At 33.5% G+C, this 17,220-nt stretch overlaps 1 protein-coding gene across 1 annotated transcript in view; it reads left to right on the top strand.

The window, feature by feature from the left end:
* The window catches only part of LOC126968051 (protein sprint), a 331,292-nt gene that overhangs the window by 98,709 nt on the left and 215,363 nt on the right, over positions 1-17,220 (top strand). The gene's annotated exons all lie outside the window — the stretch shown is intronic.

Below are 17,220 nucleotides of genomic sequence, written 5' to 3'. Positions count from 1 at the left end.
AGTGCGGTTGTTTGGTAGCTTGTGCTTGCTGCTGGCTTGTTTGTTCTGTTAGCTTCGGTAGTTGCCATTGTTTGTTTGTTACACGTGACGGGCCTAAGTAAGCATTGCGGGGACATGAATTCGACGGGACATTGCGGAACTTAGCTTTGTTAAGAGTAACATAGCTTTGTATTAATTATAATGTGTTTAGAATAAAATTATTTTACAAATCTAGGAATCTTAAGTTACATATAAAATATGCTTTTAATGCAAAATAACAGTTTTTTACTCTTTTGTTCTGACGGTATTGATTGCTTCGTCTTACGTCTGCAAACTGCTGTACCATTGGCAAACAAAAGGTCCTATTTTTTTAATATTTACATATACATACTTTTATTTATATATACTTACCTAGACATACATGTATATATTTACATCCATGACTTGAAATAAACACTCGTATTCATTATATAAATTATAGCACGTATCGGGATTCGAACCCGGGACCTCTAGCTCAGTAGTAGTAGTATTTTCTTTATAGTGGGTGTAGATTAATGCTTTTACTTACTAAACTTGTAATAACTTCTAATAACTCGTATGACTTTTTCTTACCTTATTAACATTTTATTAGCAACTCGTGTAAGTCATAAAATTTGAATATTTTTGATACATCATCTTAAATAAATAATTATAATTATGACAATATAAGCCTAGAAGTTACAAATTAACAATATCAACGTTTTAAATAGCTATTTAGCATTTTACTATATATTGGTCGATATTAAACCCTCGGTCGAGTCACATCGAGGCAAGCCCGACATGTCATCTTTTTTCTTTTATAATACTCCTTTAAAAGAGGTTCAATTATTTAAAGTAGGTCGTACAGTGAGCTGGATTCACATAATGCAGCATTTATGATGAGTCTGAACTAAAAACTAGTGCTCTACGAATGAAAGGAGATAAAATGTTGAATATCTTGTTGAAATTCAACGTATAAATAGATTTTAATTTTCAATCTGCATTTAATATTCTATTGAGAGGAGCTTGGTCTACATTGCAATAATTATTTAATATTCATTTCAATATTGCGGTTCTTTGTGAGGAATGGAACTTTTGATTATATTTTTTTCTATGGTAGAGGAGGATAATTAGTGTGTGTTGGCTTGACGTTAGGTGATTACCGCCGCTCACTGTAACAGAGGAATCGCAGAAGCGTTGCCAGAATTTAGAAAGGTTTACCCACTTTAATGAATTATCCTGGAAACACCGCAAGCTCATTCCATAGCTTGATTATAGATAGGTCCGTGGACGAAGAAGTACATCTAGATGATGACTATGATAACCAAGCTAGTGTCGTAAATACCAGCTCTATGTGTACTCTTCGTGTATATTATTGCCGGATATTTATTCATATATTAGTGCCGGAATATTGAACCAAATATTTGGTTTTTTTTTCAAGTTTTGTTTGTTTGTTTTATTCATCTGTGGGTACCCCAACGGCATTTTTCTGCCGTGAAGCAGTAATGTGTAAGCATTATTGTGTTTCTATCTGAAGCGCGCCGTAGCTAGTGAAATTACTGGGCAAATGAGACTTAACAACTTATGTCTCAAGGTTTCAATGTTCAATACAATCATCTTATGTTTCAAGGTTCAATTTTTGGGTTTTTCAAGCGGCAACGATTGTAATGGGCGGGGCGTATCAATAACCATCAGCTGAACGTCCTGTACGTCTCATCCCTTACTGTCATAAAAAATGTATTTTTTGATAACGTAAACTTGTAGTTTACCGAGAAAATACTGCTTTATAGGAATATATGATTGATTTACGAGTATATATAATCATAAATTTAAATCTTATATTTTCGACGCTTACATATCTATGTCTTTATGACAATTTTTGGTTCAATCTAACCTGGTTTTGGGGTAAAAGGATCAAAAACTTAAAAACATAAAATGGAAGCATATCCAATGGTATGAAGATGCGTGATCCTCAACTTGGCTGACAAACAAATAAAAAGTCTAAATAGGTGCCAAGTTCTGTAGATACGCCTGTAATAGTTAACTTCCTGCATAGAAAATTGAAAATTTTCGATAATTCGGGAAGTTTTTCGTTTTATTCAGTTTTTCGAAAATCGTTTTTATCAGATCTCGACGTTTTAAGGTCCTAGTAAGATTCCCTGACTATTCCCGCGATGGTGTCCGTACGTTAACTAATCAGCTCTTAACATCAAAGAACCACACCAAAACTGGTCAAAATCGGTTGACTGAAGAAAACCGAAAAATGTGTTTTTCAGAATTACTTCGAAATTGAAATGATTCTTTATGAGGCTTAAAAACAGCGTGAAAATCGGTTCATTCATTTAAAAGTTATTGCCGTTTGAAAATTAAAAAAATTGTGTTTTATTAAACTTTTACCAAAACATACAACAGCTAAGTCTTTGAGCTCGAAGAGCTCAAAAGAACACAAATTATATTTTTGAGCTGGAAGAGCTTGAATTGTCATAAGTACAATTAGAAGCGTTTAGGATGGATTAAGCGGGAACTTGCATGGATGGCCTTTAGGTTCAACTGCTTTCCTAATTTTTTTTTTATAAGAACATTGCTATAAGATTAGAAGATAATTTTAAGCCACAGTGCTTTATTGGTTCCTTCAACAAGCCTGCTAATAAAGGAATTAACTTCTATATAAACATAGCCCAATACAACTAAAGCACATCTTGTTTCGTGAAATGATATCAGTTTGTCACCCCAAAACCGCGGTATGAAACAAGGCGCGTGATGTCGATACTCTCGCGTTAATTAATTAAAACAACAAAGTTTCAAGTGACTTCTCAGTTACCCGCCAGTAATTAGATTTGCTTACTCTCTGCTGCTTCGATATAATTTAATATCACCGTTGACATTACACCGAACTCTGAGTAATGTTTGTAAATGGATCAAATGATTGACCAAGTATTCGTTTAATATTATTCTATACGTTACCGACAATGTGTATAATTCAGTTTTTTCTATACAATGCCTAGGCAATGCATGGAATATATTTTTAATGTTATGGTAATGCTAAGGGCAAATATATGACTCTTAATGATTCACCCCAAAAACCATAATAAAATCATCTAGTTAGCATGTTTTAAAAAAATCAATGTGAAACTTAACTATTTCTTTGATCATTTGATATACCGGCAATGTGTGTGATTCAGTTTTTCTTTACAATGTATGGAATATATTTTTAATGTTATGGTAATGCTATGATAGTTAAGGGGCAAATATATAAGATTTTTAATGATTCATCCTACAAAACATAATATAATCACTTGGTTAGCATGTTTAAAAAAAATTATGTTAAACTTAATTTTTCTTTGATATTTTGATATAGCGCCAATACGTATAATTCAGTTCTTCTATACAATGCCTAATGCATTGTACAGACTATATTTTCTATATAATGCCTAGGCATTATATGAAATATATTATTAATGTTATTGTATTTCTATGATAGGTAGTTTAGGGGTAGAGATATGATTTTAAAATATTTTAAATCCATACATCACAGTGCGCAAGTTTTAAAGAAAATTAATGTTAAACTTAATTAATTCTCTGATAATTCGATATAATATAATGATATTTTTTTTGTAAATCACGGTATAATTTATTTAACAGCCTGTTTAACGCAAAAAAGGCTGGCTAAAAACCATTAAACATAAAACCATGTAACTAAATAGAGTAGTATGATATATCTTTCAAGCCACAAGTGGAAGAAGTATACTACTACTATGGAACTATGTATTAAATGTTTCAGCCCGAGTTTGTAAGTCTTTCAAGTACTTACTCCCATATTCGTCCGTTGATGACTGTAAAATTTCAGGTCTAATAATCTCACAACCATTATTTTAATGATGTGGGATTACCAGTGTGAGGCTCCTTTGCACAGCATGCGGGCTAGATTATGGGTACCACAACGGCGCCTATTTCTGCCGTAAAACAGTAATGTGTAAGCATTTTTGTATTTCAAGGAGACCAGCGCAATTGTGATGCCGATCAGAATTTTTGGAATTTTCAAGAATCCTGAGCGGTACTACATTGTAATGGGCAGGGCGTATCAATTACCATCAGATCAACGTCCTGTTCGTTTCGTCCCTTATTGTCATTAAAAAAAACTAAATATCTTTTAAAGTTACTAACTACAGTTATACTGTGAATAACGTTTTATTTAATTTGAATTAATAAATTATCAAGTGGAATAATTGTTAATTATTTTAAATTAAAGGGCATATAACTCTCATAATCCTTAATGTAGGACCTATGTTAAGTGAAACTTTGAAATGAAAGCAGTTTGTCAGAAGACCTTAAACTTTACCGCCATACGTTAAGTTCCCCCGCAAACAAATATTTATGTGCAGTCAGTGTTTACGAGGCGGAAACTTTTCAACAGTCGTCGATAAACAGAGACTATTGTCTATTTAACATTACTACCGAAAAAGGCCTTGTTTTTTCATCAATATATGATTTACAGAGGATAGAATGAAATTTTAGGGGAGTAGTAATAAAAGTTTACATTTGGTTAGTATAAAGTACACACAACCAGTTTTTAATTACTTACCAAAACATTAGGCTGTTAAGAATAGTTATGAGATCGTTATTTTTTTACTTACTCGTGTATAGCATTGACTATATGACGTTTGAGTATGTTTGTTGCATTACTTTACATAATAATATTTTTATTAAGGTGATTTGTAAAACTTTAAAAGATTCTTGCTACTTCTTCTCATTAGCTCAACCCTTTACGTAGATTAAATAAGAAAAAAATATTTTTTTGACACTCATAAATGTCATTTCCTCGACCTACGTGAATAAAGTGATTTGATTTGATTTATGAGATTTTCATAAATCCTTCCAATTATTACGGACACAATACTTATTACTTCGAATGAATGTATATGAATGTAGGAATTATAAAAGTGGCAAGAACTTAGGCTGAGATCTATAAAGCGTACTTAGACTTTGCTCAGACTTTACTTACGTAAAACTTAGCTAAGTTTGATATAATACGAACGTGAATTTCGTTCTTAGCTCTTTTGATCTTAGCTTAAGTTCAGCGTTATTTCAGCTGTAAAATAAATAATTATAAAAACTAAATCAAAAGTTTACTTACGTTAAACTTTGCTGAGTGTTAGCTAAGCATAACTTTTGATTTAGTTTTTATAGTTATTTATTTTACAGCTGAAATTACGCTGAACTTAAGCTAAGATCAAAAGAGCTAAGAGCGAAATTAACGTTCGTATTTTATCAAACTTAGCTAAGTTTTACGTAAGTAAAGTCTGAGCAAAGTCTTAGTACGCTCTAAAGATCGCAGCCTAAGAAGCGCGGACCGAGGAACTAGCGATTGTTATTATTATTGTGAGTTATTGTGAATCAAAAGGGTCCATGTGAAAACTCGTGGATGCTGCTTGTAGTGCCATGTCGACCTGTTATAATTAATAAATCATTGTATTAGTTAGATGCGATTACTAACTATGACAGTAATCACAATCATCATATTCACGAAGCATACTTACACAAACAATGTATTTAAGCTCCATTTGTAAAGGTCGTAACACACTCTCCTAGCGCCATCTTACTGTACGTACGTCTGGTAGGTACTATAGTAGGTACTCGCCAGATCAAGATCTCTTTTTCGACTTTTCCGATTGAATGTACATATCGTCTACCTTTTTCTACACTACGCTTACATTCTTTTATTACTTTTTGAAACGGTGTTCCATTATTTGAAACTTAAAATAAATTTCTTTTGTAAGCTTTCTTTCGATAATGTTCAACTCGATATATAAGATGCGCAGATTTTCATAAGATTACTAAAGAGCTACCTTTTTCGTGAAGTCAATGCAACTATATGATTAAACCATTTTTGTTTATGCATTTTCTTTATCAGTCGGAATATTAGTTAATATTTAAGTTCAATATCATAAACAAGATCTGATTTATCTCTCATAGCTAATATTCCTTTAATCACAATAATAAATTCTTTAATGCGTCATATAATTATAATATGTTTACAATAACTATTGTCTTATCATTATTAAAAAAAAAAAACAAACAAAACGCAATGACATTTTATCAGCTGACAGCACTAAGTTCAATGGCCTTTATTTATCGCTAAATAGATTTATGTTATGACTATATTATTGGTGTATCTTTATATCTAGAAAATACAGTTTCCTTTGCGTGCTTATAACGTAAGCAACAGTTGTATATCGACTAGGAAGTGAGATAATGATATTTGAAGGTTGCTACGAGATAATAATATTATTGCTCAAACATACAAATGAATTCAATTTGTTAACTGGTTTTTTCTTTTTTATGAAAATAAGTGACGAGACGAGCAGGACGTTCCGCTGGTGCCAATTGATACGCCCTGCCCATCACAACGCAGTGCCGCTCAGCATTATTGAAAAACCTCAGAAATTCTGAGCGGCACTACAATTGCGCTCGTCACCTTGAGATATAAGATGTTAAGTCTCATTTTCCTAGTTAATTCACTAGCTACTTCCCTACTACCCTTCAGACCGAAACACAATAATGTTTACACATTACTGTTTCACGGCAGAAATAGGCGCCGTTGTTGTTCCCATATTCTAGACGCCTGTGCAAGGGAGCCTCCCACTGGTAAATGTATAACTGTGTTAATCCGGTTATTTTTTTCATTATTTTTTTTTTTACTTACTTAAATATTACAACGAATTTTGTTTTATTAGATAATAATTCTTATTTAATTAACTAATACAACCGATTGAAATTCTGGAGAAGTTAACTTGTAAATTTGTAGGGCTAAGTCGCCTTAGTGTAATTGGGAAAGAAAATAGGTTATTTGCAGTTTGTGTTAAGGGTTATAGAAAGCTAAATTCTTCATGGCCATGTGATGGTGTCATGGTGTTAAACATTGAACTCCTCCGAAACGGCTTGACCGATTCTCATGAAATTTTGAGTGCATATTGGAATCGGACAACATCTATTTTTCATCCCCCTAAATGTTAAGGGTGACCACACGATTTATTTTTTTAATTTTTTTGACATTTTTTTTTAATTTGTTTGATTATGAGTCAGCATTAAAAAATACATACAACTTCAAATTTTCACACATCTAAGATCAACAGTTACTTTTGTATCGCGATTTTACAAAGTACACAGTAGTGAAACCTGCATTGTGCATGAACCTCTCTAAACTGCATATGAAGTCCTGGTACATGTTGCAAGGATGGATGCTATGTAAGACATTACTATCACCGCTACCATATTTGTTTCTCCTTGTTTCTATGTAGAAATACGTCTTGCACATGGCGTGAGAATATATTAAGGTATACCCGCGTCATGGATTCATTGGATTGTATAGTAATTCTGATACACTTGCTTTGTTAAAATATTAATATTATGATGCGTATTTCATGGACTACGCCAGTATATTCTAACAGCCTTACAAATAAAAAAACTTGGCATAAATATATACCTGAGAATTAAACAAGAATATGCAAAATGTTGACTGTATCGCTGACAACACTGTCAATAAATGATAATTCTAATTTCGAATGTCTGGCAGCCTTGCAAATAAATGTGGGAAACATTATACGATTTAATTATAAATGTTTATTGTACGGTATCACATTGTAATCCATATTTTATATAAAAAAAAAGCCCGCTGAGTTTCTTGCGCCCATTCTTCTCAGGTCTGAGGCAGTCTCTTTTGAATGGGTGGTAGATTTTGACGTTCAATAAGTAATTTTAAGTCCTATTTTGAATAAAAATATTTGAATTTGAATTTGACCAAATAAACCAATCATTAGCAAAATGTCTATTTGTAAACATTTTTCATATTCTTGGTTTATTCTCAGGTATTACTTGTGATGTGATTTGTGGTATAAAAAATAATTAGTTAATAACTGCTACCACCTACTAATCTGTAACACTGAACTAACTATTATGTCAATTACTACTATTTTTAGGAATAAAATGTTGTTTCTGATGTCTTACATTTTTTTTTAATTTTGTTACAGGTATGCTTGAGGGAGGCTTCAGTAAATCACACTGAGCTCTGTAATTGGTACTTTAAGCTTAGGTAGTACCTTACGGTATGTTTTTACCATAATATTGTCCTATATCCTGTTATTACTGTTATAAAAAAAATCGGATTTTACGTAAATTCTAAAATATTAAAAATAAGTGCGTACAAAGTACACGTCATGTCGAAAGTGAAACCTGCATTGTGCATGAACCTCTAAACTGCTAGGAAGACACATGATTTGAACCACTATGAAAGACATTACTATCACTGCTACCATATTTATGTTCTCCTGGTGTCTATGTAGTAATATGTGCTGCGCATGACGTCAGAATATATTAAGGTATACTAGCGTCATACGTCATACATAAGACAATCTCTGCTTCAACTATGATCGCCTGGTACCAAAACACTGTGTAATGCTTCCTATCTCATTTTCTTCCACATTATTTATTATCTTATGAATTTATGTCTCTGTCTCTTTTTACTGTCTCGCTTTTTCGTTTCATCGACTTTCAAATGCTAAAGAAGTTTTCACTTCAAAAATTTTAAGGTATCTTTTATGGCATGTGGTGTGAGCGCAATAACACTAGTAACATGGCTGTAGAAGGTAGTTTTACTTTATTTAAATTTCTATTTACTTATTTATTTATCTAGTTAGTATCTTAATTAGTTTAGATTATTTAAAAAAAAATCTTAATATTCCTTAATAACCTCACCATAACTAATCACGTCTATTTGTCCAAATATATATTTTGTCTCTCTTTGTCTTTTATAATATTACAATACCTAAAGCCAGTTTTCAGATCGCTATATTTATTGTATTTTAATGGTTGTTGATTTATTTTGCTTGTCGTTAGTTTTTTTGTTAGTTTAATTGTTTAGATTTACAAGCATGACATCTCAGGTCAATTTCCTAATATGCAAATATTGGGGTTGAGCAGGTTATCAACTGTAGATCCTGTAGATGAAGCTGCAACCTGAGAGTTGAAGAAAGCATACAAGATTTTATAACGATACGACACTCGAACGGTTAGCTCAGTTGGCCCCGGCACGGAACGCCAGACGTCGTGGTTTCGAGTCCCACATCGTTCATAAAATTTTGTTATTTTTCCAATTTTGTTTATGTATTAATATAATCAAATCTAATTTCTTCTTACGACATTAAATTGACAAGTTATAACAGTATGATCGATACTACTGTATCGATTTGGTTTAAATATCAAATTTTTATTGTAATCCAATTAATTAACAGTAAATCATTGCTTGTAGTAGGGACAAAATATCATAAATATAATGTTTATAATATTCAACAATCTGGATGTATTGAGACAACCAAGTATTTCACGTTTTACTTGTGCATTCCGCAGATAAATTGTAGGTATATACTAAGAATGGGTGCTTTATTTTATTTTAATGCAACAATCCCGTAAGTCGAAGTAATGACATATTAATATTAAAAAATAGGTTATATAGTCTATTTTTTATAATAATCAAGTTTTATTAATGTGCGCGCTAATATTTTACATAATAACTTAATATAATGAATATTTTATCACATTTCTACCTATAACCTCGAGCTTTAACCTTTTATTTAAATAACTTGGGTTCAAAAACATAATTTATTATTTTACAAGTTGATTTTCTATACTTTTACCTACATGAATGTATAATATATAGCCATAGTTGCAGTCGTTATGTAATTATATCGCTTTTAATAATGATGAATCTCGCGCTCGCCGTCGGATAATCTTAATCGCGTCATCGGGACGTTTCACTACCTGCCAGCTGTTGACCGCATTGGTCGGACGTTGCAATAGATGAACTGTACAAATTATTATAAATTTCACAGTACAGAAATATGTAAGTGAAAATTTCCCGCTTTATACGGGATATTGATATTGAAATCGCGTAGTATGAAAACACGTTAGGAGGGATTACTGTATTACTTATTTACTACTGTTTTACTTTTTACCCACTTTTAAAGTCTGACATTTTTTTTTTGGAATAGGAGGACAAACGAGCGTACGGGTCACCTGGTGTTAAGTGATCACCGCCGCCCACATTCTCTTGCAACACCGGAGGAATCACAAGAGCGTTGCCGGCCTTTAAGGAAGGTGTACGCGCTTTTTTTGAAGGTACCCATATCGTATCGTTCCGGAAACACCGCACAAGGAAGCTCATTCCACAGCTTTGTAGTACGTGGAAGAAATAATTTTTTTTCACCTCAGCCTCTATGTTATTTAAGTAATATCATAACTGTATCTCATGAGATATAATGATTATATTATGAGCTATTTATTAGGATAAGCCCGTGATTAGCTCACCTACTACATAAATATTCAAGCCAAATAATTCTAACGCCCACAACTTTTGTTACGCTCCTGAATAAAGATGAAGGGACTTTATTTATGAACGAAACTTGGATAATTTGTTCTGGCAACTTCGGGTTAGAATACATAAGAAATATTTGTTCTTCGTCCCAGTAATTATTAATAATCTGTACTTACTGAATGTATTACGATTTGATTTGAAGAAAAACATATGTATTGCATATTTTTCTACGACTTTTTGCAAATATTGTTTTTTTTTCCAACAGACCATCTGCATCGTAATCATTCATATAAGTTCACATTTTGGCCTCTGTTTTTTTTAATGTAAGTTAAAATATAAAAAACGATGTAATAATGGTTGGGTTTAATCACCTACTACTGAGTCCTATAAATGAGTAACACTATCAAAACTTTTTCAAACTATGAATAGTGTAGGTAGTTTCGATAAATATAATAAGTTATATGTCCTTATTATGAATTATGGCTTTTTTATGACAATGCTATCTGTGATAAGGGTTAATTATGGTGCTTTCCAAGCTCATTTTAAAAGATGGAATTTAGAATTTATTTCATGTTAGTGCAATTGTTATAGTAATCTATCTCGATGGATGTTTTCGATGAAATCAAACCAAGGTGGAATTGGCCTTGATGAATTGAACATACAATTGAAATCATATAAAAATAAGCTTAAAATATGATAAACTTCAATAAAACATTGTCAAAGGTAACTTTTCGAACTTACGCGGATTTATCGTACGATAGCGCAAACACCGTTTAGGGTATAGGTTTTATGTACAAAATATACACCCAAACACATTACCTAATATTTTGCTCCCTAATTGGCACCCTAAAAATCTTACATTAGCTCATTAGCTTAGTCCTTGCTCAGATTTAAGATCTCTTAATCAAAAATTGAATAGGAAAGTATTATATATTCTGTAAGTTTTATTTTTTCTACTCATAGTTGCCAGATTGGAAATCTAGGTTTTGCGCCCTTGATTAATCCGTTACAGCAGGCACGTTTGGCACTGCATAAAGTAATATAGCACTTAATATGAAAATAAAAATACCGGAAACAAATGAGTCAGATAGAGAGACAGAAAATAATGATGATAGTCCCGATACGTCGGGTTAACTTTAATAAAAATGTAACTTTAACGCAAAAATCTAATGTAAAAACAGTAACAATTACACTCATTTTAATCTTTGAAAAGTGTGATCAAATAAAATACGATAGTGATCTTATTGGAAACAATATTGATCTGGGAATAAAAACCAAAGAGAAAACAGTTAAGAACAGTTGTTTGAAAAAAGTGACCGCTAATGTTGTCTCTTAAGCGTGATTCGGACATATTTCTGTTGCAACGAATGATAAATATTCCCGTAACAGTGACAAAATGTTCATCACAACGCCATTGAGACTCAAAGATGAAATTTTTCATGTGCTTTTAATTTCACCAGAAGTGACAGAATCAACAGTGCACCGCAATTTGGCAAATAGTGATGTGACAGTACGGTATAGTCCGAAGAACCCGACCAACATATTCAAGATAAGATAAGATAAGACGGAAAAGATAAGATAAACTTAATTTGCATTGAATAGGTTTCATTACAATACAAATGTTAACAGTATGCTATTCAGCTTTATACAAAGCATGCAAATGTCAGAGATTTACAATCTAATATATAAAATTCTCGTGTCAGAGTGTTTATTACCAACGATTGAACCGATTTGTATGAAATTTTTTGTGCATATCGGGTGAGTCTGAGAATCGGCCAACATCTATTTTTTTATAGCCCAAATATTTTTTTTATTCATTTGTTTGGCAATACAACGTTTGCTGGGTCAGCTAGTTATTTATATTAAATAAGAAATTTAAATACCAATGTGACAATTTAAGAATTCACTTACTTAATAATATACTGATGTCAATAGAATTTTTTTAAGAGTTAATAATATAAATTTATATTCGGGTAATTTTTGTACACAGTCGGTTATTTTATTAAATTCAAGTGTGTGTACACAATTAGTTCTACTACAAAAATATACACAATTAAAATCAATAATTTAATTAAATAATCACTTTAATATTGAAAAACAATCGCCCATTTTATTATTCCTTGATAAATCATTATAATTTTATAGAACAATACTCAAAGCCGCACGAAGGGTGAAAAGTAGATAATTATCGACATGTAAATGTGCGGGGATTAATGCAATAATTATCTCGTGACGGTGGGTGCGTTATTGTTATAATATCCGTACTTAGGGCTGTCACTTATGTTTTATGTATTAAATCCCTACTAATATTATAAATGTGAATGTAAGTTTGTTTGTTACGCTTTCACGCCTAAATCACAGAACCGATTATGATAAAATTTGGTACAGCGATAGACTAGAGCTTGCAAAAGGACATAGGCTACTTTTTATTGCGAAAAAATAAATGGAGGGGTTGAGTTAGGGCATGAAAGTTTGTATGGAAGTTCGACACTATCGAAGCTGACACCATGAAACTTTGTATTTAGGCAATTTGATAAGAAGTAGTTTATAAGTATTTGTTCGAGCATTTTCGAAACTTTGGCCTACATGGGGATGAAATAGGAGATTAAAGTTCACAGGGAAATACTATTAAAGAAACTATCCAAATTAACATATCATATATCATCTGTATCATGGAAGAGCAGTTTGTATGTATGTAATATTGGCAAAGTATCCCAAAAAATAAAAAATTCTGCCCAAAGTAAATATTTTGCGCGGACAAAGTCGCGGGTAAAAGCTAGTTTTAAATATATTTGGTCACGTGCAGCAACAGAAACCACTATCGCGATATATTAATGCGTTAAACAATTTGTCTATGGAATGAAAGAATAAATTAGGACTGTTATTAATTTAATAGAACGTTGACCTAATTGAACAAGGCCAGGGAATTATAAATCTCTCCAGTCTTTCAATACTGCCTTTAGTTTAATATTTTCTATTATAATTTGGACCCAGTAATGCCAGAATGTATAATAGTGGTAAAATTCAACTTTCGAATAATTATTACTCATACCACCATACCCCAAATACAAAAATTAAAACTTTATTGATATGTTATTTTTTTTTAATGTAATAACCCTCAATTCTGGGATTAATTACAATTTAATTCGTCAATTGAAGTGTGCCATCAATACTTTTACCGTTATTTTTGTAACTTCTGTTGTAAACAAACCAAGTCTCGCAACTCAGATCTTCTATCGTAAAAAGTTTTGAGATCCATCCGTAACACCAAGACGGTCAATTAAATTAGTCCCTACTTAAGGGTTCAAAATAGGAGTTCTATAGATAAGACCAAACGCAGTTGTAAAAAAGTAATATTTGATTGGTTAAAAGTTTTAAATTACAATGATACAGAAAAACTTATAAATGTACTAAACTAAAAAAAATATTATACCAACGTTATCAATTTTCTTTTTTTACTTAGCACAAACACATACACACACATCACACAAACACGAAAATTTATTTTATTTTTGTTTTATAGGTGAAGAGACTGGACCTCACGTCACAGGGAATCCTAGTGTGAGGCCAGAATACTTGTAAAATTAAAATTACTTACTTTAAACCAACGTATACTTTGTAACAGATATTTTGTAAATCTATGTTGCTAATATGGTACTGCAATAAATTATTCTATTCTTCTATTCTTCTAAGGGTCTTAAGTTGTAGCGTAAGCGTAACTTACTACATCAAGGTTGAAAATATTTTATGTTTTAAATAAATAAATTCACTTAGCCATCGCACGAAGCAAACTTATTTAATAATATATTGTTATACTTGTGAGATATGTTTCATAAAAAAATAAATAAAAAAGATACACTGTGATTTCATGCGATGACCAAGTTAATCTATTTATTTAAAACTTTGCGCTATTTACGTTAAGACAGAAGGACCCTTACGTAGGGACAAAATAAATTGACCGACTTGGTATGGATACGGATCTCACAACTTTTTACGGTATAAGAACTGAGTTGCGAGACTTTTTACAAGATAGGTTTTGATGCATTATGTTATTTTCGTAACTTTGTGAAAACTTCAAATAAGTAAGTTGATATAAGTATTACTAGTATATACCTACTAGTATATACTAGGTGTATATTACTACCAGGGATTGACGTATTGAAGTCTAATAACATGACAAAAACCAAGCGGTTTCGAAACCGAAACCCGTAGCTCGACCAGCAAGCTCGGAAAGGATTATATTATTATGGTGCGATAGGCAACCCTATTATACTTTATATTTATAACGGATGTTGATATTGTGCTCCGCGTAGACTCCACGCGATGTGAGTGATCCACTCTGTGGATATAAGTATATACTATAATCATTTGGTTATATCTTTGACTATAATGAGAAAAGTGTGAAACAATACAATACTGGAATACATTGCAATGTACTAATAAGAGCCTGTTGGAAAACCTATCCACCCGTCCCTCTGACAGTTCGTGCGTTCGTTGGTCCACAGGACTGTCTTTCAACCTCAACCTTTACGTCACAAAGTGCTAGTGACAGCTAAAATATTGTCAGACTGTTATCGCTTAGACAATAAATAATAAAAAAACAAGATGGCGGATTTCAAAATGGCGGTCATGCAAATTAAATCAAAATGTTATAGCCGACAAAAGTATTTACAGAGTACATAGTTATCTATTAAGTTTGACTCGAACTTGACTATTAAAGTAGAACTTTTTTGACAGCGTCTCAAATTTTTTCGTCCATAAATCGCATGTCACATTACCGCCATTCGCGGAGTAGGGGTGAAGTTGAAGTATTAATTTCAAATAATGCTTTCAAGTCAAGCTCTAGCTTTTTTTTTATGGAATAGGAGGACAAACGAGCGTACGGGTCACCTGTTGATAAGTGATCACCGCCGCCCACACTCTCTTGCAACACCAGAGGAATCACAGGAGCGTTGCCAGCCTTTAAGGAAGGTGTACGCGCTTTTTTTGAAGGTACCCATGTCGTATCGTCCCGGAAACACCGCACAAGGAAGTTCATCCCACAGCTTTGTAGTACGTGGAAGAAAGCTCCTTGTAAACCGCACTGTGGAGGACCGCCACACATCCAGATGGTGAAGATGATATCCTAACTTGTGGCGTGTCGTGCGAAGGTGGAATTCGGCGGCAGGAATTAGGTAAAACAGCTCTTCGGAACACTCCCCGTGATAAATGCGGTAGAAGACACACAATGAAGCGACGTCTCTACGCAACGCCAAGTGATCCAGCCGTTCACAGAGTATTGGGTCCCCGACAATTCGAGCTGCTCTGCGTTGCACGCGGTCAAATGGATCGAGCTGATACTGGGGTGCGCCAGACCAGAGATGAAGGCATAAAGGCATAAAGGCATAAAGGCATTTATTTTCTCAAAATTGATTCCTTTAGAATTCTTTTTGATGTCATTTCTTATACTACGGCAGATGACAGCAATACTCCATGTGTGGCTGGACCTGCGCTTTGTACAGCGCTAGAATGTGGGCCGGCTTGAAGTATTGCCGTGCTCTATTAATGACGCCCAGTTTCTTTGAAGCCAATCTGGCTGTGCCCTCCAGGTGGCCACGGAATTGGCAATCGCTCGAGATTTCGAGACCCAGTATTCCGATACTAGGCGAGGCTTTTAGGGAAGTGTTGTCGAAGAGCGGTGATGCGACAAATGGGGTTTTTTTAGTGGTAAACGCGCAAACTTGAGTCTTCTGGGGGTTAAATTGGACAAGGTTCAATTTACCCCATTCCGCGACCTTCTCAAGAGAGGACTCGATAGAAGACACAAGTTTCTCCCGGCACTGGTGGATGATTTCCCGAGAGAGACGTGCATGGCCCGTGTATACGGCCTCACCAGTGCTGTCATCTGCATAGCAATGAATGTTGGAGGTGTCCAACATATGATTGATATGCAGAAGAAATAGCGTAGGAGATAGCACACAGCCTTGGGGCACTCCAGCATTCACGGGCTTCGGGTTCGAGCAATGTCCGTCGATAACGACCTGTATGCTGCGCCCAGTGAGGAAGCTGGAGGTCTACTTGCACAAGCTCTCGGGAAGCCCAAATGATGGAAGCTCAGGCTAGACAGGACTTTACACATAAACAAATTAACATAAACATATATGTTGTAGATTCATTTGTATTATGATCGGGCGTCACGGTGTTGGGACCCGCCATATTGTTTTAAGTCGATCAGTGCGCACGACCGGCGTTGGCGCTGGCTTGAAGACGAATGCGACTTCTAAATGAGCGCACTACTTACAATAATAACTACTACTTCAATCATGTCATAGACATTGACAGCTTCAAACTGTCTTTAACAGATGACGTTTGCCATCAGTTCAGCCACAATACAAAGAATAGAATGTAACCATACAGGCCATATTACTATAATATTCTAATTCTCCAACATATATTTACATTTGTCGACTACTATGCCTATATTAATATGTTATTTTGTGAAAATAGTTTCACTTGCATTGTGGTTTCATATAACCACACAATTGCTGTATTCATGGAAGAAGAGGACAAACGAGAGTACGGGTAACCTGGTGGGAAGTTATCATAATATCACATCAGACCTAAATTTCAATATAACTTGTAATATCATCCAAAAACCTACGTTCATTGGTAGAGTTATAAAATTCTCGTAAAATCTAGGTGAGCTCAGTAATCTACTCTTAACACGGTTCTTGCTTTTAATTTGATGCATCTCTAAAGCCTTTTGTATTCAAATGAAGACTCATTTGTTGGCAACGTTCATCACATATGTTCGTTGAACAGCATTTTGTAGGGGCTTACTTATGATGCTTAAGGAACATTATAATTCAATATACTTA

The sequence above is a fragment of the Leptidea sinapis genome, chromosome 14, assembly GCF_905404315.1.
Source record: "Leptidea sinapis chromosome 14, ilLepSina1.1, whole genome shotgun sequence".
NCBI lineage: Eukaryota > Metazoa > Arthropoda > Insecta > Lepidoptera > Pieridae > Leptidea > Leptidea sinapis.
The sequence above is the reverse complement of the archived record's forward strand: the minus strand, read 5'-3'. Positions and strand labels throughout refer to the sequence as shown.